Genomic DNA, 27,171 nt, shown 5'->3' with positions numbered 1-27,171 from the left:
AAGGTTATGCATTTAACTTATTTATTTACTTATATTTAGTACATGAGCTTATGCTTCTTTCATAAACCTTACTCAGGTCTATAAGTATACTTCAATATCAACTGGGAACTTTTATCATAAACTGCAAATATATAGAATGAATGACTGTACAAGTAAACCAAGTGACACAATGTGTATATGTATAGCAGATTGTTCATACTAGGAAAACATAGCACTCTAATGAAATAGTATTCCTGTAATCATGAAGGAAAGAAAGCACAGCAGGAGGTTCAAGTTTTCACTAATCCTCTGAAGCACTTGACTTTCACCAGATGAAGGCAGTTGCCCTTCCTTAATACCTTGAGCAATCATTAAAACATTTTCCATTACTTTGCTACCAGAAATATATGTGAAATGTGGCATCAATAAGTAAAGAACAGTGAGCTGGTACATACATAGTAAGAGATAACTAGTGACATAATCAACTATAAATTATTACAAGGGATACATTTATTTATTTTTTATCAAGGTCTGCTGTGTTTTTGTCTTAGCAACGTCACATAACTAGATACCTTATGTAACAGCCAGAGAGGCCCTTGTGCCAGAGTTTAATATTTCAGCCGACTGTGATCACAGCAAACCAGTAATAGTTTTTATTGAGTGCAATATTACTAATCAGAGTAGTGACACGAGTTAGAATGATCTATTTTTCAATGTATAATCACATTCTTATTGCAATGTGACACAAACATAATGGGGAATATTCAGGCACAAAATTATTGCTTTGTATTAAAATTAAACAAAAATAGCTAAATACACCAATAAGTATTACAAAGTCATTTGTAATTTGACACAAACTTTATGAAAATTATAGCTAAACAAATTAGCTTAGACAATTGCACACAATTACCAATTAGCTAGATAATTAATATTAATGATAGCACATTTTATGAACTATGAGTGCTGGGTTAATATTTCTATTACATTTTTTCTATTATATTATTTTATTATTGTGTCCAAAGACAAGTTCCTAATAGAATATTGTTAATAGGAAATACCAATCAGGCTGCAATTATACCAATGGTATAAAATTAACGTATTATACAATAGGTATAGTGATACGTGATAAGTATAGTAGCTGCATATGTGTGAATATGCTTTTAGTGTACTCGGCCTGTGTTTGAACACTCCTTCCCTCCACCTTCCTGCCTCTCCAGGTACAGGCAGGCGTAGGTGCCATAAACATGCCAGTCTGATTAAGCATATGTGTGTGCCTACTTTCTGGGCATGCACAGAGTGATTTCACACAAGATAAGGTACATAAACTGGTGTACGTTTCACTCTGAATCAGCTCCACGTTTTTTTAAGGGAAGAGGGAACAGACGAGGATGTAGAGGGAGCAGAGGGAGATGAAGGGAATACAGATGGTATTGCAGTCCCAAAGGATAATCAGCGACCCAAATAGTTGACTCAAAAACAATTTGCTAAGCCGCATTCCTAGGTGGAATTAAAGTATGATGAATCAAAGTAAAACCTTTGGTAGAAATGATGACTGCATCCGCTTATGTGGTTCCACTTTAAGTGTGGACTCTTTTACAGGAGGTGATTGGGTATTTTAGTGGAGGGTGACGTGACCTTGCCCCCATGTAGCATGGCCATTCCTCTTCTAGTGTGCACAGTGGTGGGCACACTTTGCCCCTTTGTTGCAATTCTTCTTTCAAAAATGTTGGGACTTATGCATACTGGGGGGGTGGTGCGCAGGAACTTATCTTGCTCACAAACCCACTCATTTCTAAAATCGCCCCTGACTACAATCACCGCCTTTAAATGTATTTTAATTAAAACAAAATCTTCCCTGAATCCCTGCAAAGGGATTATTCTATACTGTAGTTGTCCAGAGTAAATCTTGATCCACTACGTAATCCAAAGGGAAATAAATTTAAAATGCTGTAAGAAAAGAACCAAGCTGCTCCTTAAAGAGACTTGCCACTGAGTGATATGTGTATTGTTCTGCGTTTGTTTCTGATGCATCCATAAACCATCATCAATACAGTGTAATACAATATTACAGTATGCTTCTACCTGAGTGCTCATCATGTCATGTTTATGAAGCATTTTCCATACCTAAATTACAATGAACTTAAAGAAACCTGCGTAGCGTTATGTACTGCTTATAATGCACTTTTGTGCCAGATGCATCCATATGTCAGCCAGGGCTGCCAAGAGGAATTCAGGGCCCCGGTACAACAAATTCATGGGACCCCACTTACAGGTGCGCAAGTTAAAAAAAAAATTAACTTGCAGAATTTTTTACATTTTTTAACTTGCAAAATTTTTTAACTTGCAAAATTGGAAGTGGGTGTGGTCATGCAATTGGGGGCGTGGCTATGCATCATTGGGGCATGCCTGGAGGGGAAAAGCGCTAGCCCCTGAATTCACCGGAGCATCACATATGTCCAAGCACTCCTGACTTTCAACACATCTAGCACAACAGTGTAATACAAAAAGTATACAGTACACACAGTTCACAGTCTTGGCCTGTACCTTACATTGGGCAGAACACTCACCAAAAATTTACATTGTCCCACTAGAATCACAACATTTCACACACTCTTCTGCTCTCTCCTACCTGTTCTTCTCACTTTCATCCCATGTGGCTGCAGATTTCTTTAGTTGCGGCTTGTCTGGCTCCTGGAATGTTGGGGGACCCTATTTGGAAAAAAATGGCTACATTTAGCAAGTTACAACCAGCCCCGTTGTTAAATCAATAGCACCCATGATTAATAATTAGGCCTTACTCCAGCCCCAACATTAAAATAATAGTATTCCCATTGCCCCGCAAAGAAAATAGCAACCATTAATTAGCCACCATCTACCTCACACACACTACATTGCCAAAAGCTCCCTGTGCCATCACGCACATTACTATGCCCCTTCATCATCACCGCGCTATGCCCCCTTATGATCGCACTGTGCCCTCCATGCTGCTTTTACCCCTTTCTTCAACCCCCTGTGCATTGCTGAATTCCCCCCCCCTTCTTCAACCCCCGTGCCATACTGAATTGGCCCTCCCTTCCCTCATCCCCCTGTGCCATGCTGAATTTGCCCCCTTCCTTCATCCGTCTGTACCATGCTGAATTTGCCCCCCCTTTCTTCAATCCTCTGTGCCATGCTGAATTTGCCCCCCCTTCCTTCCTTCATCCCCCTGTGCCATGCTGAATTTGCCCCCCCTTCCTTCCTTCATCCCCCTGTGCCATGCTGAATTTGCCCCCCTCCTTTCTTCACCCCCCTGTGCATGCTGAATTTGCCCCCCCCTTCCTTCCTTCATCCCCCTGTGCCATGCTGAATTTGCCCCCTCCCTTCCTTCCTTCATCCCCCTGTGCCATGCTGAATTTGCCCCCCTTCCTTCCTTCATCCCCCTGTGCCATGCTGAATTTGCCCCCCTCCTTTCTTCACCCCCCTGTGCATGCTGAATTTGCCCCCCCTTCCTTCCTTCATCCCCCTGTGCCATGCTGAATTTGCCCCCTCCCTTCCTTCCTTCATCCCCCTGTGCCATGCTGAATTTGCCCCCCCCTTCCTTCCTTCATCCCCCTGTGCCTCTCTGCGTCTCTCCTCTTTCACTTACTTCTGTATTGCTTTCTTTCATCTTTCTTTTCTTTTCTTCTGACTGTCTTCTGTCTTATTCACTGACTGACGGGCGTGACGTGATCACTGCATACAGAGGAAGTGAGAAGGACGCCGGCGCCGCGATCATGTGAGTATTTTATACACACATGATCGCGGCGCCGCCAAATCGTGGAGCACTCACGCTCCAAAGAGTCTGTAAGTATACCATACCATGAGCCGTACTACAGGTTGGCCCAACCTACCTCCGGGGCTTAACAAGCATCCGTACCATACCAAACAGCCAGAGCTCCAGGTCGGCCCAACATACTTCCGGGCTGCAGCAGCCCCGATATTTTACCATGGCCTAAGCATCAAGGTTGGCCTGTGAACACCAGATCCAGGAGTCAGGAATGGGAGGGAGAGTTGCTTGTCCTGGAGCAAGAGAGAGCTAGTCAACTCCTCCCACCTCTTTTAATCAGTCCCTCAGCTCCTGCCCCTTTATGACACTATGCCTGGTCATCACCCCACCTTCCTGTCTTGTTAACTCTCAATGATCCATACAGTTATGCACACAAACCTCAGCTTTTTTTTTTCCTTTGGGCTTAATCATCCCTCAGTTTTATTTCTCCTGGACTGCCTACTTCTGCTCCTGAAATTGTACTGCCTCCTCCTCCTCCTTCTCCTCCTCATGGCTCACCTCCTCATGCATCTGGAACATAACCTCCTCCTGCTTGGCTGCCTGTGCTGCAAACTGTTCTGTGTAAAATATATAAGCAGTGTCACCCAGTGTTGAGCGGGTCCGATTTGTAATGTGTAACAGTTTTAATATATTAGCCAAATGTTTTGTACATGGACCAAAAATGCTATTTAGAAAATAAGGTTTGTTGCCGTTTTTGTTATGTTGTGTTTCCTTCTAGCAGTCAAACAATTGTTTACCACCAAAAAAATAATGTTTTATTTGTTGCTTTGTCGCATTGCCGCGTTGTTATTATGTGGTCTAATAGGTTACTTTTTCGCTACTAAATAACTATGTAAGATTTGGCAGCTTTACCTTCAGAGCTGTGAAAGATATTCGCTAGCAAACAAACAAACTTCTTATTTTAGATATATATTTGGATGAACATTTTAATTCTGTATTATATTTATATGTATTTGTCTTGCATTTATATTTTCATATTTACTATTGGATTATTATTTATGTACGATATATTCATAAAGGATGTTCATCTGAAACATGTAAATAATATGTATATTGCAGTTATAAGTTTTGTTTTTTTAATAATATTTTCTTTTAAAATACCATTAGACCTACACAAACAACAGTTTTTGGGAAAAATGTTACTACACAATAAGTAAACATCACAGTTAATACTGAAGTATGGCTTGGATACCTCTTGCAATTTGAACTTAATCTTGTAAATAGTGTGTGGCTACCGCCTTATCATGTCGTTCGATTTCCTCTGTAGCTATCTAATGGAGCACTTTATATGGAGATGCATTATTCTACTGACTACTCTGTATATTTTCCTTTAAGTTTATTACCTGGATTTTCATTTCTAGGCTCAATATACAGATCTCTGTACTTAAAAGCACCCAACATCATATAATAATGTTTGGATTAGTCCAGAGCAAAGATGAGTCATAAACAACATTTATGTAAATAAAAAACAATACTATGTGAAGTCTACCATTGCTGATGTTCCTCAAAGACACAAGTACTTATGTAATCATCATCATCATCACCATTTATTTATATAGCACCACTAATTCCGCAGCGCTGTACAGAGGACTCATTCACATCAGTCCCTGCCCCATTGGGGCTTACAGTCTAAATTCCCTAACACACACACACACACACACACACACACAGATTAGGGTCAATTTGATGGCAGCCAATTGACCTACCAGTATGTTTTGGTAGTGTGGGAGGAAACCGGAGCACCTGGAGGAAACCCAAGCAAACACAGGGAGAACATAGAAACTCCTCACAGATAAGGCCATGGTCGGGAATTGAACTCATGACCCCAGTGTTGTGAGGCAGAAGTTCTAACCACTTAGCCACTGTGCTGCCATCAAATGACACACAATCTTGTGATGCATCTATTTTGTTCTACATTATCTAAAGTTCTTAAAAAAGGGAGACCAAATTTCTTGACAACTATTTTGGAAATTATGCCCTCTGCAAAATACATGCTTATTACAAATAGGGCAAGTAGTAGGGCACATGTGGAAAATAGCATTAGCATTAGAACCTTGAATGCTATTGAACCTCAGGAACAGACTTGTTGCTTTTTGCAATAGAACATGTTCAACTTGTATCTTTACAAATAAGTATATTAATTAGTAATGCTGAACATATATGCATGTGATGCAAGGAACTGATGCAAGGAAAATATTGACCAACTTACCAATTTACCAACTTATATTAGATGATGTGTATTGTTTTGATAAATCCTCAGAAGAGCCACCACTCTACTTTTCTGATTGGGGCTTCAGTTCACTTGTGCCAGACCTGCTCTGAAGAGGCCCCTGTTCTGCTCTTCTGACAGCAAAGTGGGGGCGTCAAGAGGGTTACCTGGCATTGCTTGGCCCACTTCTGGGCCCTATAGTGGCTGGTATTTTTCGCCACTGTTGACATTTAATGCTTTAGGACACCTTGGTAACAAAATGCTATATGCTTCCTGAAAGTGCAGGCATCGAGGTCAGCAAAACATGGTAAGCAGAAGAGCACCGTACTTACTGGTGCATCCAGTAGGCCCACCTCCGCCGAAAAAATATATTTTTGTCTGTGCATGTGATGTGCCCCCCTAGCCTCCAAGTTCCTGTTCAAAGCAGGGATTGGAATAGGCGCTAGGACAAACCCCGGAGGGGGCACAGGATTTGCAAGTGCCAGTCCTGAGCAGCATGATGCAGATAGGCTTGCTACAGCTGTCTATGCTTATTTTCTTTCATTAGTGCTCTTTTCTACAACTATCCTTGCAAGGCTATATTTAACTGCTTTGTTTAAAATGGCAAGAAACCTTTTTATAAGGTAATCACTTTAAAAGATATGTCAAGTATGCAATTTCTATAGCAAGCTTGTCTGTTTCTTGAATTTCAAACATTCAATAAAATATTACAAGATGTGCCCAGTATTCATCTAGAATCATGAACTATAATTAACCTTGTGCAAGTATACTGAAATAGTACTTATGTATGCTTGAAACCAAAACAGTAAATATCAGTATAAATGGTGTGAATGTGTGGAATGCATTCATAAACTCATATAACTTTTATGCAGTTTAAAATATGAGATACAGCACAATAAAATAGCATTTCTTGGCAATGCCCAAAGTTGATTAGTTTCTGGAGAGATGTCAAGTTCTTTATTAAACTCGATTCAGGACCTAAACATTCCATTGTCCCCTAAGTTATTTCTCTTCCTACTGTGCAGGATCTGGCTGGCCTGGAGGGCCAGTCCCATAGTGGCCTACTTGGGCTAGGTCACTGGGCTACTTGCATTTATTTTTCTTTAAAATGTTCCTAATAGACTGCTGAGCCGAGTCTCGCTCCCTGGGCTAAAATGTACCATTGGCTTCCCGTTACCTGAAATGACTGATAAGATAATTTTGTTTATAAAAACTTGACAGCACTGTTTTACTTTATTCGATATGTTTTTATCTCTGGTCGCATAATTGATATATGAATTGATATATGACCTGTACTTATTACTGATTCATTGTCATATCACTATGACACTTACTTGATAAAACATAAAAATTATTTTAAAAGAAATATATTTCAAAATACCTCCAAATATTAAGTCTGAGCATATGTTCCTTGTTACCTTTTGGCTTGTTTTTTTCTAAATGTGGCTGAATGAGTATTTAACAGGTTTATGTCCATTTTAAGAACCAATTAAAGCTCCTGGATTGCACAATTACACCATTTCAAATGGACCCTGTATTGTTAGAGCCTTTTCCTTTATTATCACTGACTTGTGTAGACCCCTGCTGACATATTGATGGCAGGAATAGTGAGTACATGCCCAATGCTCATATCATTAAAATATCACACATGCTGATTCCTACTAGTAACAGTGAGTCAGCATAAGTCCCATTCTGCTCTGAGACATACAATATTTTCTAATAGAATGGAAAAGGAATCTCCGGATGACTTTTCCATTCTCTTTACTTTGCCAGTAAATTGTGTGCATCCATCTATTTTCATTCCTGGGTTCCATTCCAGTAATGTCAAAGCAAATTTTATGGGCCATCCTCTCTTTTTCTAATTGAGCTTTTTGACCAGCGTCTGCAATAATTTAGTTATTTATTTGGGGTGCTGACTGTGCATTTGCTGGTTGGGATGACGAGTAAAGAATGTTTAACCAGGTGAACAGTCAGTATATGGATGGAACAGTGAGACATTTGTTGGCCACAGTCAGACATTGGATGGACAATTTGACAACTTGGTCAACCATTGTACTGTACTAGGGCTCCTAAATGACTGCCATACCTAATCACATTATACTGTTAATTAGTTTTAAAGTGGAATTCATTTTGAGTTAAACATTTGGGTAGAAAAAAGGAGACTGTCATCATCATCATCAGTTATTTATATAGCACCACTAATTCCACAGCGCTGTACAGAGAACTAATTCGCATCAGTCCCTGTCCCATTGGAGCTTACAGTCTAACTTCCCTAACATAGACGCACAGAGAGAGAGAGAGAGACTAGGGTCAATTTGATAGCAGCCAATTAACCTACCAGTATGTTTTTGGAGTGTGGGAGGAAACCGTAGCACCCGGAGGAAACCCACGCAAACACAGGGAGAACATACAAACTCCACACAGATAAGGCCATGGTCGGGAATCAAACTTATGACCCCAGTGCTGTGAGGCAGAAGTGCTAACCACTAGGCCACTGTGCTGCCCATAACCAGGACAGACAGGAGGTCTAACAATCAGTTCCACAAGTTGCAGGATTGTTTAAATTACAGCAGTACATTATATTAATACAATGTCTCCTGCATATTGTATGTGAAAATGTTTGATGTATGAGCAAATGTAACACCTTAAGGGGTGTGTTGTGAGTGTTTGCAGAAACCAGACTATTTGAATGTGCTGCTTGAGGTCCCAAGATAGACTAAGCTTTCATTTTTAAGTTTAACCTTCACATTAGAAGTAACAAGTTTGTGTTAGCTCCTTTTGACTCTCACCTGTCTGAGTGATGCTGAGCGAACCCGACTGTTGTGTTAGCTTGAGTAGGGCTACTGATATGCTGCCAACACTTGAATATGTCTGAATTCTCAATGGGAGGCACCAGACCACAGAAGGAGGTCACTGATACTGTGGAGAGTCCAGAGTGTTAAGATTAAGTGCACAGTCAGGAGAGTATGCCCCAACTGACCTGTAATGGTGTTGAGTGGTGTTAGTATGGGTGCTCGCTCTGCTTGCCCACCTAGGCATTACTTTATCTTATTTTGCCTCCATCTATCTTTAGGAAGTCAGAGAAAGATAGCTGCTGGTTCCAAGGAGTAGTTTATGTAACACATCTCACAGCATCAGCACATGTTATTTTACACCACAGCCACAGTAACATTTGATCAGCCACTAACCCATAGCCCTACAGAACACTGCAGGATTTTATGTACAACAGAGCAGGGTGTGGAGGTAGAGGTCTGTAGACCTCCATAGATACTAGGGTCAAATTTTATTTAGTGGATACAACAAAAAGATTGCCTGGACATATTTTCATTGAGTACTCTGAATGGTCACTGCTTTTGTGGTTATGTATGTTGAAATCCTAAACTCTAGTAGCTAAATTAATCTGCCAGTTATGGATTATGCAAAGTTATTTGAAACCTGGAAACATGAATATGACCGAGGTCAGCAGTGACCTAAGCATTTCAATGATTCCCCTCTGTTGAGTGACTAATCTACTGATCTGAACTGTAGTACACACTGGTCAGAAGCAGCTTATGTTTGAATGATCACAAATCCAAAGTCATCACATTCTGTGCAAATGTAACAACGGAGGTCTATTATCTTGACGATTCAGTAGACACAACTGAATATGCGACAAGTGATTAGGGGTTTACTTTGAAAACATCCATTCACTAGATCAAGCAAATACCCTTTAGATGAGGTTACACATTATTGATGCACCAGTAGATTTGAAATCATTTGTACACAATGTAATGTATTGTATATATTTGCACTAAAAATAGAATAAGAAATAGTTAATAAATAAAGAATGTCACAGACAGACAGGTTTACAGAAACAATTATTACAATGTATTTATTATAAAATCAGTATTGTCCATAAGTGTCAATTATTGTAACCAATTTGAAAATGCTAGAATATTTTATATCGCAAATAGAAACAAAAAAAATAATACAAATATTGCAGTTCATAGAGCTGTTCCATTTTATATATAACAACCTTATTATACTATAAATACCATATTATATTATAATATTATATGTATGGCACATTTTCTGAAGTTCCTATCAATGAAAACAAACACAGGTATTTTGCAGAAAAAAATTACTCCCTTTGAATATACAAATGGTGCTTATTATAAAGTCTGTAATAAATCAACTGAGACCAGGAACAGATAATCTGAGATACCTATAACCTCAGAAAATACACTTGTTTAACTCACTTACTAAATGTGATCAATATATGCCCAGATACAAATATAATGAATGGAGACTAAATAGCAATTACTTTGGCTTGAATACATGGAAATAAAATAGCAGGTATAGTGACACTTACACAGTGTCATAATCTTGATGACCATTATAATAAGGTTTTTCCACATTTGGACTAAGGTTGGGTACATACTATTGTGTTTTCAGCTGATTATCGGGCCAATCAGACAATAAATGACCGTTTGGCCCAATGTCACAGTAGTGTGTACCCTGCAACAAGGAACGATTATTGCTCCAAAACGCATCATATCATTGAACGAGATTTTTAAACTGAACTAAAAATCTTGTTCAATGTTGAAACAATGTCATTCCAATCCTACAGTGTGTATGCACTCATGACTGTCCCACCAAATTCTCTCAGCGCCTCTTGTCTCGATACCCCGCCTTCCACCTGTCAGAATGTATGCAAGCCGGACTCCGGTCATCAGTTTCAGCGCAGATACCTGCATCCCAGCCAGCTTACATGTGATGGATGCAGCTAAAACTGATAGCCTGCTAATGTTTAGAAAGGGATTAAGCTAACTGTTGCTGGGTGGCAATATGGTCTTGCTGGAGGATGAGTAAATATTACAGGTTTGAGCTTGTGAGAAGGGATTGCTTGTTGTTGGTAGTGTAGGTGGTGAGATAAGGTAGGATCATGTAGAAGCATGATTTGTGGGTATAGACATGTGCGGTAATGAGCAGAGCCGGATTAACAATAGGGCTAAATGGACTACAGCCCAGAGGCCTCGGTCAGCTGGGGTGCCCGCTGTGATTCATCGGGTCGGGGGCGTCCCCACCCCCGGCTCCGACTGTCACCTCTTCAAAGAAAATGGCAGGCAGCTAACAGCAAATGCTATGCTGTTAGCTGTCTGCTGTCACTGTAGGACTTAAGCGGCACCCAGTTATCTTCTTACTGTGGAGATCTCGTGAGAGTGAGGCTATGATTACTGCGTGCCGCGTGAGTGCTACAGGGAGTGGAACAACGAAAGGAGGTAAGTTCACAGGGGGGGAAGCTCATGACTGGGAGGGCCTCATGGGGGGGGGGCCCTCACAGTACCCTTAGCCTGGGGGCCTCCCTTCCCTTAATCCGGCCCTGGTAATGAGCAAGGAAATTGGGATGATTGTTGCTGCACTTTAGGCACATGGAATAGGGCTCTATGTAAGAAGGGGTATCCAAAGTCTTCCCATCCATAGTCCCACTAACATCCCAAGTGCCATAGGTAGCATTTGAAGGTACAACTATACACTGATGATGATGTTGAAATGTTTATGGGTGCACAGAGTCACCTTGGTGGCAAAACATATTCCCTAAAACTTGTCGTACGTCATCCTGGCTGCTCCATCTTCCACTTACCTGAAGTCCCTGCACCACTCCGGGTACAATCTGTTCCTCCTTTTGGTTGTCCTTAAGCACAGACCTCCAATTCTTCAGGAGTCAGTGGTTGTAAGTCTTCTCCCAGCAGATCTCCTAAGAGCTATGTACTTGACAGCAAGGGGCACTGACTTTATCCACCTGTCTTTACTTACTATGCCAAGAGTTTATTTACAGATCATATTCATAAAATTCGAAAACATAGATGGTGCTGCCGATCAACAATCTTATATTCAAAAAGAATATACACAAAAAAAGTGTAATAAATGTGAACTAAAATCAAACTCTGTGAAAAGTATTGAAACTACAAAAACAGCAAAATTTCAAATTTACAATATCCAAAATGTACAACCATCCCAAAGTTTTTGTAGTCCAATTTCTAATTGATCAAAAAGTCCAACAAAAAGTCAGTGACATCAATTTTTGTTAAATCTTCCTCCAACGTGTTATAGATATAAAAAATAAAATGAATAAAAACAACAACATAGTGTAATACTGTAAATAATAATTCACATGGAGATGTTCCAGTAATCTTCTTCTCTTATGTGATTAATAATAGTAATCAATACCACCACGTGAGCAACTCAACACCCCCGTTGTAAATGCAACTCACAAAATATTGATTGTAACATCGCGTGGTATATCAAAGATGAGTCATCTTCTTAAAGCCAAATGCATGCAATATTCCTTTAAGATAAACTCACTCCATGTAGGAAAAAAGAAATGACACTAATAGTGCATTATCATTTTATATATTTATTAAAAAAATAAAAACAATTATAAAAATAACAATGATCCCAAATGGAGATTAATCCACACACAAATAAAAAGAGGACTCTTATCCAAATCACATTAGATAAACACATATAGAAATGTACTCCCCACGATGGTATCGGGGTGGCCGGCTTTTCTTTTTGCAGATATCAAGGATGGAGGACCACTCCACTGTCGAGGGTAATCTCCAGCTGTACTAGCCGCCAATGTGTTTCGATTTTGAAAATATTTACCAAGGCATATGGGACCTCTTCACACGAGAAACCATGTGTTAAAAATCTTTAATCAGTGATATATGTACAGTATATCTAATGTGATTGACGTAAGAGTACACTTTTTATCCGTGTGGATTAATCTTAAAATTTCTGTAAATTAACTGTAAAATTTCTGTGCATTTTCGACATTCCTCAGCTGCATAGAAAACATTGCAGCAGCTGCAAACAAAATATCATCTGCGATGTCACCAACTGAAGCAATATGTAGCAAGGAGGAAATCCACAATCTATATGCTTCAATGACTAGAGGAACAGCAAGACCTACACATCAAGCCATGAGAGAGGGGGGACATGTTACCTTATTCCAGCACATTGGAGAATCATTTATTTTTTTGCAAATAGTCTGGATTCCCAAATATGGTGACCATGGATAGTAGCGTGGGTGAAACAAAGTAGTTTTATTTTAACACAGGTTACACAGGAAAAAATCAATGCAGTAAATGGTAAGGCAGTTAGCACAAGTCCATAAAACCAAGATGGCTGAGGAACAGGAGTACTGGATACCAGGCACAGAAGAATCACTGCAGGTACTGGATATCAGGATACCAGGTTTAGCTGGAGTTGCTGGATATCAGGCACGATGGGTTAAGTGCAGGTACAGGTTGTCATAAATCGGGGTCTTAGTCCTGTTTATGCCACTTGGCGGTATCATATCACCTTACATCTCCCTCCAGTCAAAATGCTGAATTCTAAATCCTGGGTCAAAGTGTGACTTCTATCTGCTGTACTGGAGGCTGCCATCTTTGCTGAGACACTTTGCTTCATTCTGCTTATATTGAACACCTGACTTCATCCACCAATTAGCTCCCTCTGGAGACTATAAAATCAACTCCTACACTTGGCTGATTGCCAGTACAACGCCTTTCCTAGTTCCTGGTTCCAGCTTACCACTGCTGCTTCATTCTGCCTGATGTAATACTCACTTCAGCCATTAACCCTTCGTGTGAATTCAGCTCCATTCTGCTTGCTGTAATACAGACTTTAGCCATTAGCCATTCGTGTGAATTCAGCTTCATTCTGCCTGCTGTAATACAGACTTCAGCCATTAACCCTTCGTGTGAATTCAGCTTCATTCTGCCTGCTGTAATACAGACTTTGGCTATTAACCTTTTGTGTGGATTCAGCTTCCTTCTATCTGCTGCTGTACAGATTCCTGCTGTAACCCCTCGTGTGAATTCAGCTCTCTTCATCCTATTCCTGTCTCACCTACTAGCTATTTGGGGAAGTAGGTTACTGGTCTGAGTCTTACAACTTCTGGAGCCCGAAAAGGGATCAGAAAAAGAAAGGATTTGGAAGCACTCCTATCCACATTGAAAGGGTAACTTAATAATTACCACTAAATAGTTACGGGCAAAAGCCTTTATTAGTAATAGAAAACATATCCATCTGGATGATGGTATATAACCTCATTGGTAAAAAAGTGAAATATTAAAAAGAAAGATATAGAATATGGTGAAAAGAAAATAGAGCAAAGTGTATTAAAATTAAGGATAGTGGAGCCAGGTAGTATGATAATACAATAAGACGATCAATTACCAAAACAGTGGTCACCTAAGAGGCCACAAGCAGATACTATATTTATGGGCAGGTGAGGGAACTAATTTTGGTATATGTGATGTTGAATTGAATCACATAACTAGGAGCATATATAGCAAGTATAAATTGATGGGGATCGATGCAAATATTAATAAATCAGAGTGCCAATATAGTGATATTTATTGGTCAAGATCACCAAAACAGAATAGTTTGGATAAAATAATACCCCAAACAATTATGTGCCATACTGTTTCTCTAGATGTCCATATCTGATAGTAGGACAGGGTCAATCGTATGTAATAATCTGGTATAGGCGCCCCAAATGACTGTTGCAAATGCCATAGATTACCTGGCTAAGATATGTATAAAGCGCTCTTGCTAAGGATATCCTAAAATGTCAGCCCCATAATAGGTGATAATTATTAATGGAGATTGGCAAGAGAAGGATAGGTAAAAGAATATCCCAGATCAGTATGTGCTATAATGTTTATATTAGAAGTCCATGACTAGTAACAGCATTGATAGAATGGACATGTATAGTACCATAAATGTAGGTGCACTAAACTGCTATAACACATGCCATTGATTCCCTAGCTAAATATGTATCAAGCGCTTAGTGAGTTCTAAAACAATAACCACTCAGTCAGTAGTATCAGAGCGCTAGCGGCACCACCGCTCGCTGGCTCCACTTCCGGGTATGACGTCAATGTTGACGTCAATTACCCATAACCCCAACGTACGTTTCACTTCAAAACAAGCTTTATCAAGAGGAGTTCTGGAGCCCTCATTGTGTCTCTGGGTACTGACTTCCAGTTCCAAGCTTGTCTCAGGTTCTGAGTTGTCCGAAGCCAGTTCCAGGCTTATACAGTTCAGGAAGTAGTCACCCCTGATAATCTGCTGCCTGAGTTCTGAGCCTTCCCAGTCCCAGTTTTGGTACTATATTCATAACAGTTTCTGGATCCTTATAGGTACTGATTCTCTGGCCATGGGCTCAGTCCCTCTGTTCCTGGATCCAGGTTCCAGTCCACAAGGTCCAGATTCCAGTTGTTTATTTCAGTATGTAGTCCAGAGCAGCATTCCTTCTCCTAACATCTGGTATACAGGAATAGAGCATATCCTCCCAATATGAGCAAGACCTTCATCCAGCTTCCTAGTTTCCACTATATCCCTGCCACAGCTAGTCTCAACAGTCCCGAGATGGATCCCAGAAACCCTATTGCCGTGACACAGGTTTGATAGGATAGCCAGGTTTAGCTAGGAAGCCGGAGACCAGGGACAACTGGATGACTGCTTGTACAGGTTCAAGGAGACTGGATAACCCAGTTTAGCCACTGGAGCAGGAAATACTGGTGTCCAGGCATAACTGATGAAATGCAGGAACAATAAGATTGGATTACTTGGTTTAGTCACTGGAGCAGGAAATACTGCTATCCACATATACCTGATGAGATACAGGAACAAGGAGACTGGATTACCAGGAGGCAGGAGGCATCAGATGATCCACAGAAATTTCAAGCAAAAGGAAGGTCAGGAAGCTAGAAGTTGGGAGATCCATAATAATACCAGGGAGTAAGCAGAAGCTAGGTCAAATGAAGCCGGCGTCTGGGTCACAAGAGGAGGCATAAAACGTGACACAAGCAACTCAAATTATTTAAAATTCGAACAAATGAAGTAAGTTCTGACACTACCAGCCTGAGTCAAGTCATACCTCTAATCAAACTACTGGAAAAGCAGCTGGAGAAGCTGAAGGAGGACATGAAACTTAGCAATTCTGGCAAGAATGTTAACCTTGTAGTTCAAGTTCTTTACTCACTTTGCCAGCACCCAAAAATTTGCATAATCTTGAAACTGGATCACTACATTTTGACAACTATGCTCGATACTAGGTTTAAGTCATCTGTAATGTCTTTCTTTCCAACTTACACAAATTTTCACAGATGCAAACAACTCTTTGTGATAAAGTTGTTGGCTCAAGTCACACATGACAGGTCTCCTGTTCAGGCTTAAAAGAAATGCCCAAATTGTTAAGTACAGGAGTTTTGTGAGATCCTCAACTGCTAGAACTGTTTCTAGAGATATTTACCTTTTTGCAGCCCCTGCTCCACAGTAATCTGTTGCCCGCAGGACTTAAGTTATAGGTAATAGCAGTTGTTGATCTGGCATTTGTCTGGTGGTTTGGACAGAACATGGTAGGAGGTAGTGAGCAACCAGGATGTTAACAGCAGAACTCAGAGTCAGACAGGCAGGGGTTAATGCAGAGTAATAAACAGTGCAAGGTATGGAGCAGGAGAAGACAGCAGAAACCTTTAAACAATCGGGTCAAATACTGATAACGGAAAAAAATCAGGATACAAGGCTCACTAGGTCAAGGTGAAATTATCACCATCATTGGTATGCTGCAAGGAGGAAGGTTTATAAATGCAGTAGCACCAATCAGAAACTGCAGGATAATTATCTGCATGGGTCTGGTAAGTAATAGCATAGCTGATACTGGCAGACTGGGAGCTGAAGCTATTGCTATATATTGTTTGTATTTACCCAGCAACCAGCTGAATCAGTGAACTGCAGGATTACACATGGTTGCAGCAGTAATACACAGGTGACAGAGCATGAGGGAGCAGTAGAGATCCTATTTCTTAACACAAATATATTGACATCTCTACCTTGTCTCACCTTGTATTAGTAGAATGGTGGTAGATTACTTTAATGTACAAATTAACATTTCAGACAGTCCCTTTGGTTTCCGGGAGAAAAACAGACAATTTGGAGCCCCGTGTACAAACTAGTTATGGTGTATCTAAGCTCCCCACCCTCGAGTGTGTACTCGAGGCACTCTGAAAGAGTGTTTAGCACAGCTGGGAACATTGTGAGTTGTCGTCAGAGGAGACTTCTTCTCAAAAATGTAGAAAAACTGGTGTTTATCAAAATGAACAAATTGCATGAGGAATACCCTGTTGTTGCCGCCAATTACAAACAGAATCTGTAACGCCAGATTCGAGTGTTGGTGTGCTAATATTGTGTGATGATGATTTTGCTGCATGCTTTGCACACAAAACTTGGTTGTTTAGAATTTCTTAAAAAGGGAGAAGTCAGTGCAGGAGATGCCCTCTGCGGGCTGTAACATTTCTTGGCATTTTCGACATTCAGTTACAGCATGTAGAATATTGCAGCAGCTTAATAAAAAATTACCTGCCATGCCACCAACTGAAGCAAGAGGTTGAAATGAGGTGGCTTTCCACACTATATATATGCTTCAGCGATTTTCTCCAACCATTTCAGTTGTGGGGTGGGCCTTTTCTAAAATTACCTTCCTATCAGCCAGTGCTCCTACCTTTTTGTTTTAGAGGTGTCTTTTACTTTCTTAAACGGCCATCCTGTCTGCCACTGCTGTGCCACTATGTTTTATAGAGATTGTATCTTGTATTAAACTGTTATGTATTTGTGCCACTGCTCTGTCACTAATTTTAGCCAGCCAGCCAGCCCGCTGCAGCCTTTGGCCAAAATTGGGTAAAATGTTGACAGTTGTGAACAGATCATTAGAAAATAAACTGTAAATGACCGTACATGAATGTGAATGCTATAAATACTAATATTGAAATAAAAACATCTAAAAATCACATGTTTTTCACATTTTTAATGAAATCCAGATCCAAAACCATAAGGATTTTTCGCCAAAACTAAAACACGAAGATAGCTTTAGAACCAAAACAAAAACACATCTCTAAAAAAATACATGTTGTGTTTTTTTTAAATTTCAGCCCCAGAGTGCCTCTATAGGAATACATTTTCTTTTAGTTGCTAAATGTATTAATGTTATACATATGATACATGGGGTTATAAAGCTGTCTGACAATGGGGAGGAGGAAGACTGAAAGTTCTCACATGCATTTTGGTCTCAGGAGATTGCGTAAAGACTAAAAAGTCAAAAGACCAACCTCCTATCACTTTAGAAGCACCCCTTTCAGTAATTTAAAACACTTATATATTCTCTTAAATCACTACTCAGTTTAGCTTCATTCATGGCTTAAATAAATCATGAAAGTGTTGGGTGAGTGGGATACAAGGACTGCCTTTAATATATGTGCCATTTTTTGTTCAAAATTCTTTTTAAAATGCGCATAGCAATTCTACCCTCTGTCAAAGTGGAGCCGGAAGTTACTTAATATGTCACATTAAGTATAGGATAAGAACAGATCTCCTTCGTCTCAAAGCTGGTGTCAAAATATTCTGTGGAGGTTTTGCTGTCAGTTCTATCCACTATTTAGCACATCTAAAACTACCTATCTCATTTTTCTTATTTAAAAAGCAAATTGATTAAACATTAAAATGCTAAAACTTTTCAAGTCAGTTCTCAATGAAAATAATAATTTGACAAAAGAAATCAAATTGTTATTTTTTAAATAATTGACCAGAAGAAAAATTAAAAATTCCACCGGCATGAAAAAAGGAATAAAAGAATCAAATGACCTTCTGATTAGAAATGCATTAAATTCAATTTTGCATTTTCTCCAAAGTAATAGATTTCTTCTGGTATGAGCAGCAGAAAAGTGATTTGAAAAAGCGGTGTTCAATTTATTATCACGTGGTATTCTGGTCTAAATGATACTCAGAACTAAACCCGGTCAATGTGCAAAGTACACTACAATTAACTTTTTTAAATAGGCAAATAATCATTGTATATTTTTTTGTAAATTATACATGCATAATGACAGTTTATAATCATTGCTATTAAGTCATATTCCTTACAACATGTTCAGGTCACCAGTAGCCTTCTACCAGTCTGGGTTATTGCTGAACTTCCTAAGACGCGGAGTCTAACGAACCCCATGTTCTTCACCAAGAACTTCCGCAAGGCGGGATGGATTTTGCTGCCAGAGGCTCGCAGGTCACTGCCCCTAGTTTGGTCCCCTAACGTGGTAGAGGAGTGATGGATGGTAGAAGTAACAGAACCGAAGCAGAACTAGGAATGGTGGTCTGGAGGTATGCTGGCCTGAAACACATGAAGTAACGAGGTATACAGGAGATTACATAGCCGTAGTCTGTAAGGGAGAGCTGGGAATGGTACACAGAAGTGGTCAGGGTACGCAGGGAGATCCAAAGCCGTAGTATAAAAGGAAGCTTGGTCTGGTACACAGGAGAAGCGCAGCACAGAAGGGAAGTCCAGAAAACTTAGTCAGAAGGATATGCCGGATCTGGTACACAGGAGACTATCAGCACAAGGAATACCCAGAAGCAGAGTCAGACAAAGTCAAGGTCATAAACTGGGAGGCAGAATGCATGCAGTAATAGGAGACACGAGGAGCAGATGCTGAGGATGAAAACCAAACAATGGCAGTGTGTCAGAGCGCAACTGATAAATGAGAAAGGAACTCAAATTCCCCGCCCTTTTGTCACATGTCCGCAGCAGTGTACCGCCTGCCCGGATGTTGACAAGGCGGGCGACTGAGATCGGGAGCAGGAGCGAGATTCAGGTAAGTCTCTTACAGTGTTAATCTGTGGAGAGATTTAGGTACATTGTAACTGAGGCCTACCTTTGGAAATCATCTTACTTTCCATCCAGGCTTAGCTCAATCCTTTTCTTTCCAATATATACGTTTATATGGACAATTTCCCCTGCAAATGAAGGTTTAGCATTGAGAAAATTAAATGTGACGCTATACAGGTAACCTGAAGCTTCAATTGACAAAATGAATGTGCTCCAGATTATCTCTCTGGTGAAAAAAAAAAAATCACTTTTATTACCTCTTTTTCTCCTGCACAGACCATCTTGGCTGCATAAATTACAGTTGCAATCTCATTAGTTGTCCACAGAGCTGATACTCTACCTGATTAGTATGGTAACTCTGTCTCTGACTCCGCAATTTCTGAGGTCTGAGGGTCACTTCACTTGTCCTGCTGTCCCCTCACTCAAGGGTAGCTCCACCCTTTATCTCTAATGTTATACCCCACTAGGTACTTACATGACAGTCCCTACACACTGAGGATAGGTCACAACATCCACACTCCTAACATATGTCAGGATGACAGCACCTGGCTTGGCTATACCTCTGACTCTCACCATTACTCACAGTTGTATCAGATACTATGTCTGCCATTTGCTATTTTTCAAAGACTCACACTCGAGCGTCAGTGTCTTTCTTTCTGGCACTCAAGCATATCTTTCATCATCATCATCATCATCATCATCACTGAGTTTCCTTCTTGGAACTCATACAGGCTCACACCGACATTCAGTAGCTAACAGTATCTCTTGCCCTGCTATCCATCAGAAGGGAATTTTGGGTGCATCTACTCACACTGTCTAGAGGATGGTTAATGTAGTGCGCTCTCTGTACAGCGCTGTAGAATTAGTGTTACTATATAAATAGATGATGATGATGATAGTCTTGCTCAAGGACTACAATTTGGCTTGCTAAGCACTTACAACATACGGGTTACTCTTTATATTTAAATGGTGCTTTTGCATCCCAGCATTTTTCTTTTAAAGGGTGTTTTTTGCACTATATTCCATATGTTTCTATTTACATGTGAGGGTAACTGCCTGCAGCAATTGTTTGCATATACTATACCTTAAGAAAGGTTGGTCAAGTGCATGCTGCTTGATACCCATTACTTGTCCTACTCTCAACTCTCCATATTTGTTTTCCTTTGTTCATTTCACAACTGTTCCATGCCCAATAACCACACAATCAGACCAATGACAGGATTTTTCACCTTTCAGATCAGATTGATTGGTGGCTTTTTATATGTCAGTTGTTGACACATGGTTGGATATTTTAATTATCCTTTATCTGTCTATTTGCAATGCTGGTAGGTTTATATTTGTATTATAGATAAATAAAGAAATCAATTTTTCACAGTCAGATCCCGTTGTTAATCCCAATCATCAGTTGGGTAGATGTGGCAGATTTGACCACACACATTGTGTCCAGGCTTGCCACATTTCTGGGGATTTGCCAATCAGGTCAAATAACCAGAGCTGATATGGCCACTTATTTTGATCAGCCATAAAAATATTTTATTGACAGGTCAGGCCTAACATCATCCTGTTCTAATTACGAGCCATTTGTATTAGGTTCTGATTGGATAGATTTGAGATCTGATTTGCCATACATGCTATAATGTTGGTCAATTTGGTCAATCAAGTTGGCCAATATTATCTGAGGGTATATGGTCATCATAAATAAAAATCTGTTGTGAAATAAAAAAACAGTTAATAGTTTTAGTGAAAGCCTTGTCCAAAAAATATTTTTTTAAATACACGTAACTTTTTATTTAGCCGTTTAGTAAGAGCACAGTCTGGTATTTTTACAAAGCCTATATACTATATTTAGTATGTTGACTTGGTCTTATCCACTACCTGGAACTTTACCAATGAATGGCTCAAGCCCCAGAGAAATACTACGGTCAATAATTAACAGAAATACTTTTTGTGTACCATGAATGACTGAATTCTGCGCGCACTGCATGAGACATCTCCATTACACATTGTAAGCAAATGCTGGTTTCGAAGAACATGATTTTTGTTTTTAGCGACAGGGATTGGAAATGACAGATGCATGTGATCACTTGTTATAAATGAACAGTAATTGCTCTGACATGCTTTCTACCACTGACTGAAAATTGTGCTGAAAGCAGACACTGAAAGCTAAAGGTTTCCTTTCCATAAATAACTAGCTTGAATTCATTTAATTTATGTCTTTATAAATATTTTATTTTGTTATCATCTCATAGTGTTAATAATGGCTTAGTTAAGAGGTAGCAGTTCATATATTTTTTATAGTATGTTCAAAATCAATACATCATTGAAGGGAAACTAATACATAGCAATTTATTTTAAGAACACTAAAACAAACAAACACACAGCAAAAAAACCATGAACCAGTACACTTGGTGGTGCTTACTGACCTTGTGCTTTTATTCATAGCTCTTGTGTTAGAGATTTAAACTCTCTTGCTTGGCCTCTACCTGCTTCCCTGAGTAGCCTTAATATCCTATCTTTCTGTAGATTGCACTGGTGATTTGAGTTGAAAGAAAGAATTAACACAGAGGAAACGGAAGCTGATCCATAGCCTATGTTTCCTTTCTACTAATTAGTTACTGAACTACTCTGTTGCTATGGAGATCAAATGGGAGCTTTTATTACACTAAAAACACAAATCTGTAGCTGACTGGTGGAGAGGAAACACAGAAAAGCTCATTTACCTACCTGAACAATATATGGACAATAGTTAATTTTGCACATTGTACTAATTTATTTGCTTTCCACATACACTATATGGACAAAAGTATTTGGACGCTTGCCCATTACACCAACAGGGAGTGTAATGACATTGTATTCAAATACATATACTTTAGTATGGAGTTGGTCCCCCTTTGCAGCGATAACATCTTCCTTTCTTCTTGGAAGGCTTTCCACAAGATGTTGGAGTGTTTCTGTGGGAATTTGTGCCTATTCATTCTGTAGAGCATTTATGAGGTCAGGCACTGATGTTGAATAAGAAGGCCTGGCTCACAATCTCCGTTCCAATTCATCTCAAAGGTGTTTGATTAGGTTGAGGTCAGGGTTCTGTGCGTGCCAGTGTTATGATTCCTAGCGAATTCAGGAAGCGGCAACAGAAGTATAAAAACCAAGTGTCTTTATTTAGGCAAAATATGTGAACAAGGATTCAGTTCGTGGAATATGCAGATTTCAGGTAGCAGAATAAACAGGTATACTCCAATATACAAATATGAACAGTTGAGATGAATGGCATGAATAGTCCACAGAAGTAACAGGTTCCAAGCAATGACAAATACAGTTTAAATACAGAAACAAGTATATTGAGTTACCTAATTGCCAGGAGGCACGAGGTTCCAGACTAAGGAGGCTGGGATCACAATTCCAGATTGTCAGAGGCACGAGGCAGTCCATGGAAGCAGACATACTAGCTGAGTCAAGTGACCAGGCAGAAATCAGGGCAACAAGAGTTCAAGCAGAATCCAGTAGCCAGGCAGAGTGTTAGGAACTCCTTCAGTCAGCACGACAGAACCCGGAATCTGCTCCGATGTCTGGTGTTCACTGGAGCCCCTAGTGGTGGGGACAGACTGGGCTGCAGACAAACGGAGGGTCGTGTAGTGTGCACTGACTGGGGAGAACCCAGAGGCAGCGTGGTAGAACACAGCGATGTGAGGTCCAGGCAAAAGGTCAATGGCCGGCAGCAGACAGGGATATCAGAAAACGAGCCGAAGTCAGGGGTCACAGGCAATACAACGAAGTCCAAAAAACAAGCCAGGGGTCATACACAGGAAATCCAATAATAGGGTAAACACAGGAGCAGGAAAACAGGAACAGGAGCCTAGCTAAACAGGAAGCTATAACTGGCAATGAGGCTAAGTCCTCACTGCCTTAAATAGCAAGGAGAACCAATAGGAGTTGTAGTAATACAACCCCTCCCACAGCATAATCACTGCACCGAGACAAATACTGACAGAGACAAGACAGCACCAATACTGAGTCAAAAAGACTCTCACAGAGTCTGCTCCAAGGTATGAATATCCCTACCTTTCCCTGCAGGAATATGCCCGGGTGTGAGCCCGCTGGCGGGGCGCTGCGGCCTCCGGATTACAGCGTCCCGGTTGTTGCCTAGGCAACCGGGACGTCAGAGGCGGAAGTGAGACCCCGGTCGTCATGGCGACGGCCGGGGCGTCTGAGAGAGCCGGAAGCGAGCCGCGGCGGCCCGTCGGGGAGCCGCGGCTCGTAACAGTACCCCCCCCTTGAGGAGGGGTCAATGCACCCCGACTTCCAGGTTTCCCAGGATACTTTTTAAAGAAGTCCTTAATGAGTTGGTTAGCATGTAGATGCTTCTGCGGTACCCAAGACCGTTCCTCCGGGCCGTAGCCTTTCCAGTGGACCAAAAAGTGGAGTTGACTTTGCACCTTTTTGGAGTCTAGGATCTTTTCCACAATGAACTCCTGGTGTCCTTTGACTGAGACAGGACGAGGTCTGTGCAATTGACGTGGTCTGAATTTATGTGAACCTGTAACTGCTTTCAACAAGGAACAATGGAATGTGTTAGGAATCTTGAGTGAAGGAGGAAGTTTCAACTTGAAAGCCACGGGGTTAATCTGTTTAATAATGGAGAAGGGTCCAATAAACCTAGGACCTAACTTCCTACAAGGTTGCTTAAGTTTAATGTTGCGGGTAGACAGCCACACTTTGTCCCCGACCTTGAAAGGACACGGTCCACGATGCTGATCAGCATAATGTTTAGACTTAAATGAAGCTTGTTTGAGGGCAAGGTGAACCTTTCTCCATATCCGGCACAGACTAGATTTGGCTTGATTCGAGACTTCCAGTGAGTTGGACCGAGGATGGAATCCGAAGTTACAGAAGAATGGCGATACCAGAGTAGATGAATGGCACGAGTTGTTGTAGGCGAACTCTGCCCATGGAAGCAGAGCAGCCCAATCACTATGGCATTTAGTTACATATAAACGGAGAAATTGCTCAAGGGATTGATTAACCCTTTCCGTTTGTCCGTTGGATTGTGGGTGATACCCCGAAGATAGACAGAGTTTAATTCCTAATTGGGCACAGAATGCTCTCCAGAATGTGGCTACAAATTGGGAGCCGCGGTCCGAGACAATATTAACAGGAAGTCCATGGAGCTTGAAAACGTGCTGAATGAATAGGGATGCCAAGGTTTTAGCGCATGGCAATCCTACAAGAGGGATGAAATGTGCCATTTTACTAAATCTGTCTACTATCACCCAGATGGTGTTAAAGCTGGATGAGCGTGGTAATTCTACGATGAAGTCCATCGATATGTGGGTCCAGGGTCTCGTTGGAACGGATAGTGGCATAAGAGGCCCGGCAGGACGTCTGCGAGAAGATTTATTCCTGGCACAGGTTTCACAGGATAACACAAACTCTTTGGTATCGGCTGCCAAGGAAGGCCACCAGACGGAACGAGACAGAAGTTCCAATGTCTTGGATACTCCAGGGTGACCTGAGGTTTTATTATCATGACATTCAGTGAAGACCGTCCTCCTCAGATAAGCTGGTACGAATAATTTACCCCTGGGAGTAGCTGATGGTGCCAACTGTTGGAGACCCCGGAGGGTTGTGCCAAGATCCTGAGTTAGGCCAAGGACTACTTTGGATGCCGGAATAATGAAAGCGGTTTCTGTGAGGGAAGGATGGGAGGCGATGAAACTGCGAGACAAGGCGTCTGCCTTAATGTTCTTGGATCCGGGCCGGAACGTAATAGTAAAGTTGAAACGGGAGAAGAAAAGGACCCACCGGGCTTGCCTGGAGTTCACAATTTTAGCAGATTGAATATACTGTAGATTTTTGTGGTCAGTATATACTGTAACCACATGATTAGCTCCCTCTAGCCAGTGGCGCCACTCTTCAAATGCCCACTTGATAGCTAGCAATTCTCTATTCCCAACGTCATAGTGGGTCTCAGCGGAGGAAAATTTTCTGGAAAAAAAGGCACAGGGATGCAAACAGTGATCAGTGATATCTTTCTGGGAAAGGATCGCACCTGCCCCGACGTCAGAGGCATCCACTTCGAGAACAAACGGTAATTCCGGATTGGGGTGTCGGAGGACAGGTGCAGAGATGAAGGCCTCTTTTAATTTTTGAAAGGACGTCAAGGCCGTAGAGGACCAATTAACGGTATCAGCCCCTTTACGAGTAAGGGCTGTGATTGGAGCCACCAATACAGAGAATGACTGGATGAATCGCCTATAATAATTAGCGAATCCTAAAAACCTCTGAATGGCTTTAAGATTGCTAGGCCGGATCCAATCGAGAACTGCCTGTACTTTACTGGGATCCATGGAGAAGCCACGAGGTGAGATGATGTATCCGAGGAACGTGACCTGAGTGACTTCAAACTCGCATTTCTCGAGTTTAGCGAAGAGGCAGTGCTGGCGGAGTTTCAGAAGTACCTGTTTGACATGAGTACGGTGTTGCTCCAGTGACTGGGAATAAATCAAAATGTCGTCAAGATAAACTACAACGAATCTCCCCAGGAATTCTCGCAGGACATCGTTAATAAAATCTTGGAACACTGCGGGGGCGTTACATAGGCCGAAGGGCATGACCCGATATTCATAATGGCCTGAGTGAGTATTGAAGGCCGTCTTCCACTCGTCGCCCTTTTTTATTCGAACCAGATTATATGCCCCCCGCAGATCGATCTTGGAGAATATCGTGGCTAATTTGAGCTGGTCAAAAAGTACGGAGATGAGTGGTAACGGGTAAGTATTCTTCACGGTAATCCCATTTAGACCCCTATAGTCTATGCACGGCCGGAGGCTTCCATCTTTTTTTGCCACAAAGAAGAAGCCCGCTCCTACGGGTGATTTGGAGGGTTGAATGAATCCCTTACGTAGGTTTTCCTCCACATAGTCATCCATAGACTTAGTTTCAGGAATAGACAAGGCATATAATCTTCCCTTAGGAAGCTTGGCATCTGGAACCAAATCAATGGAGCAATCGTAGCTACGGTGTGGGGGTAGAGCGTCTGCTTCTTTTTTCGAGAATACGTCGTGGAATTCACGATAAGGCAATGGAAGAGATTCAGGGCTAGGCTGAACAATCCGGAGAGGAAGAGCAAGACAGGTTGAGGAACAAGCCTTACTCCATCGTATGATCTCCCCCGTGCTCCAATCTATGTGAGGGTTGTGAAGTAGAAGCCAGGGATGACCGAGGATCAATGGTACGGAGGAACAGGGAATTAGAAAGAACGAGAGGACTTCGGAATGGAGGGCTCCCACCGTAAGCTGCAGAGGTGGTGTTTGATATGAGACCCTTCCGTCAGTTAACGGTTTACCGTCCAGACCGCAGACCGTGATTTCTGAGTCTAAGTTCACGGACGGAATACCAAGTCTCTTGGCAAAGTTTATATCCAAAAAATTTCCAGCTGCCCCGCTGTCAAGAAAGGCAGGGATAGAAACG

General features: G+C 41.1%; 1 long non-coding RNA gene across 1 annotated transcript; it reads right to left on the bottom strand.

Annotated features, from left to right (window-relative positions):
* Window positions 1-18,633: 18,633 nt before the first annotated feature.
* Window positions 18,634-22,297, bottom strand: LOC142150086 (uncharacterized). The gene is made up of 3 exons (XR_012691005.1): window positions 22,128-22,297; window positions 19,751-19,832; window positions 18,634-19,209 (listed from the first exon to the last, which is right to left on the bottom strand). It is a non-coding gene; the product is annotated as an uncharacterized LOC142150086 (long non-coding RNA).
* Between the last annotated feature and the right edge of the window lie 4,874 nt (window positions 22,298-27,171).

This window comes from Mixophyes fleayi, chromosome 4 (assembly GCF_038048845.1).
Source record: "Mixophyes fleayi isolate aMixFle1 chromosome 4, aMixFle1.hap1, whole genome shotgun sequence".
Lineage (NCBI taxonomy): Eukaryota > Metazoa > Chordata > Amphibia > Anura > Limnodynastidae > Mixophyes > Mixophyes fleayi.
Note: the sequence above shows the minus strand (reverse complement) of the source record. Positions and strands in the feature narration are given on the sequence as shown.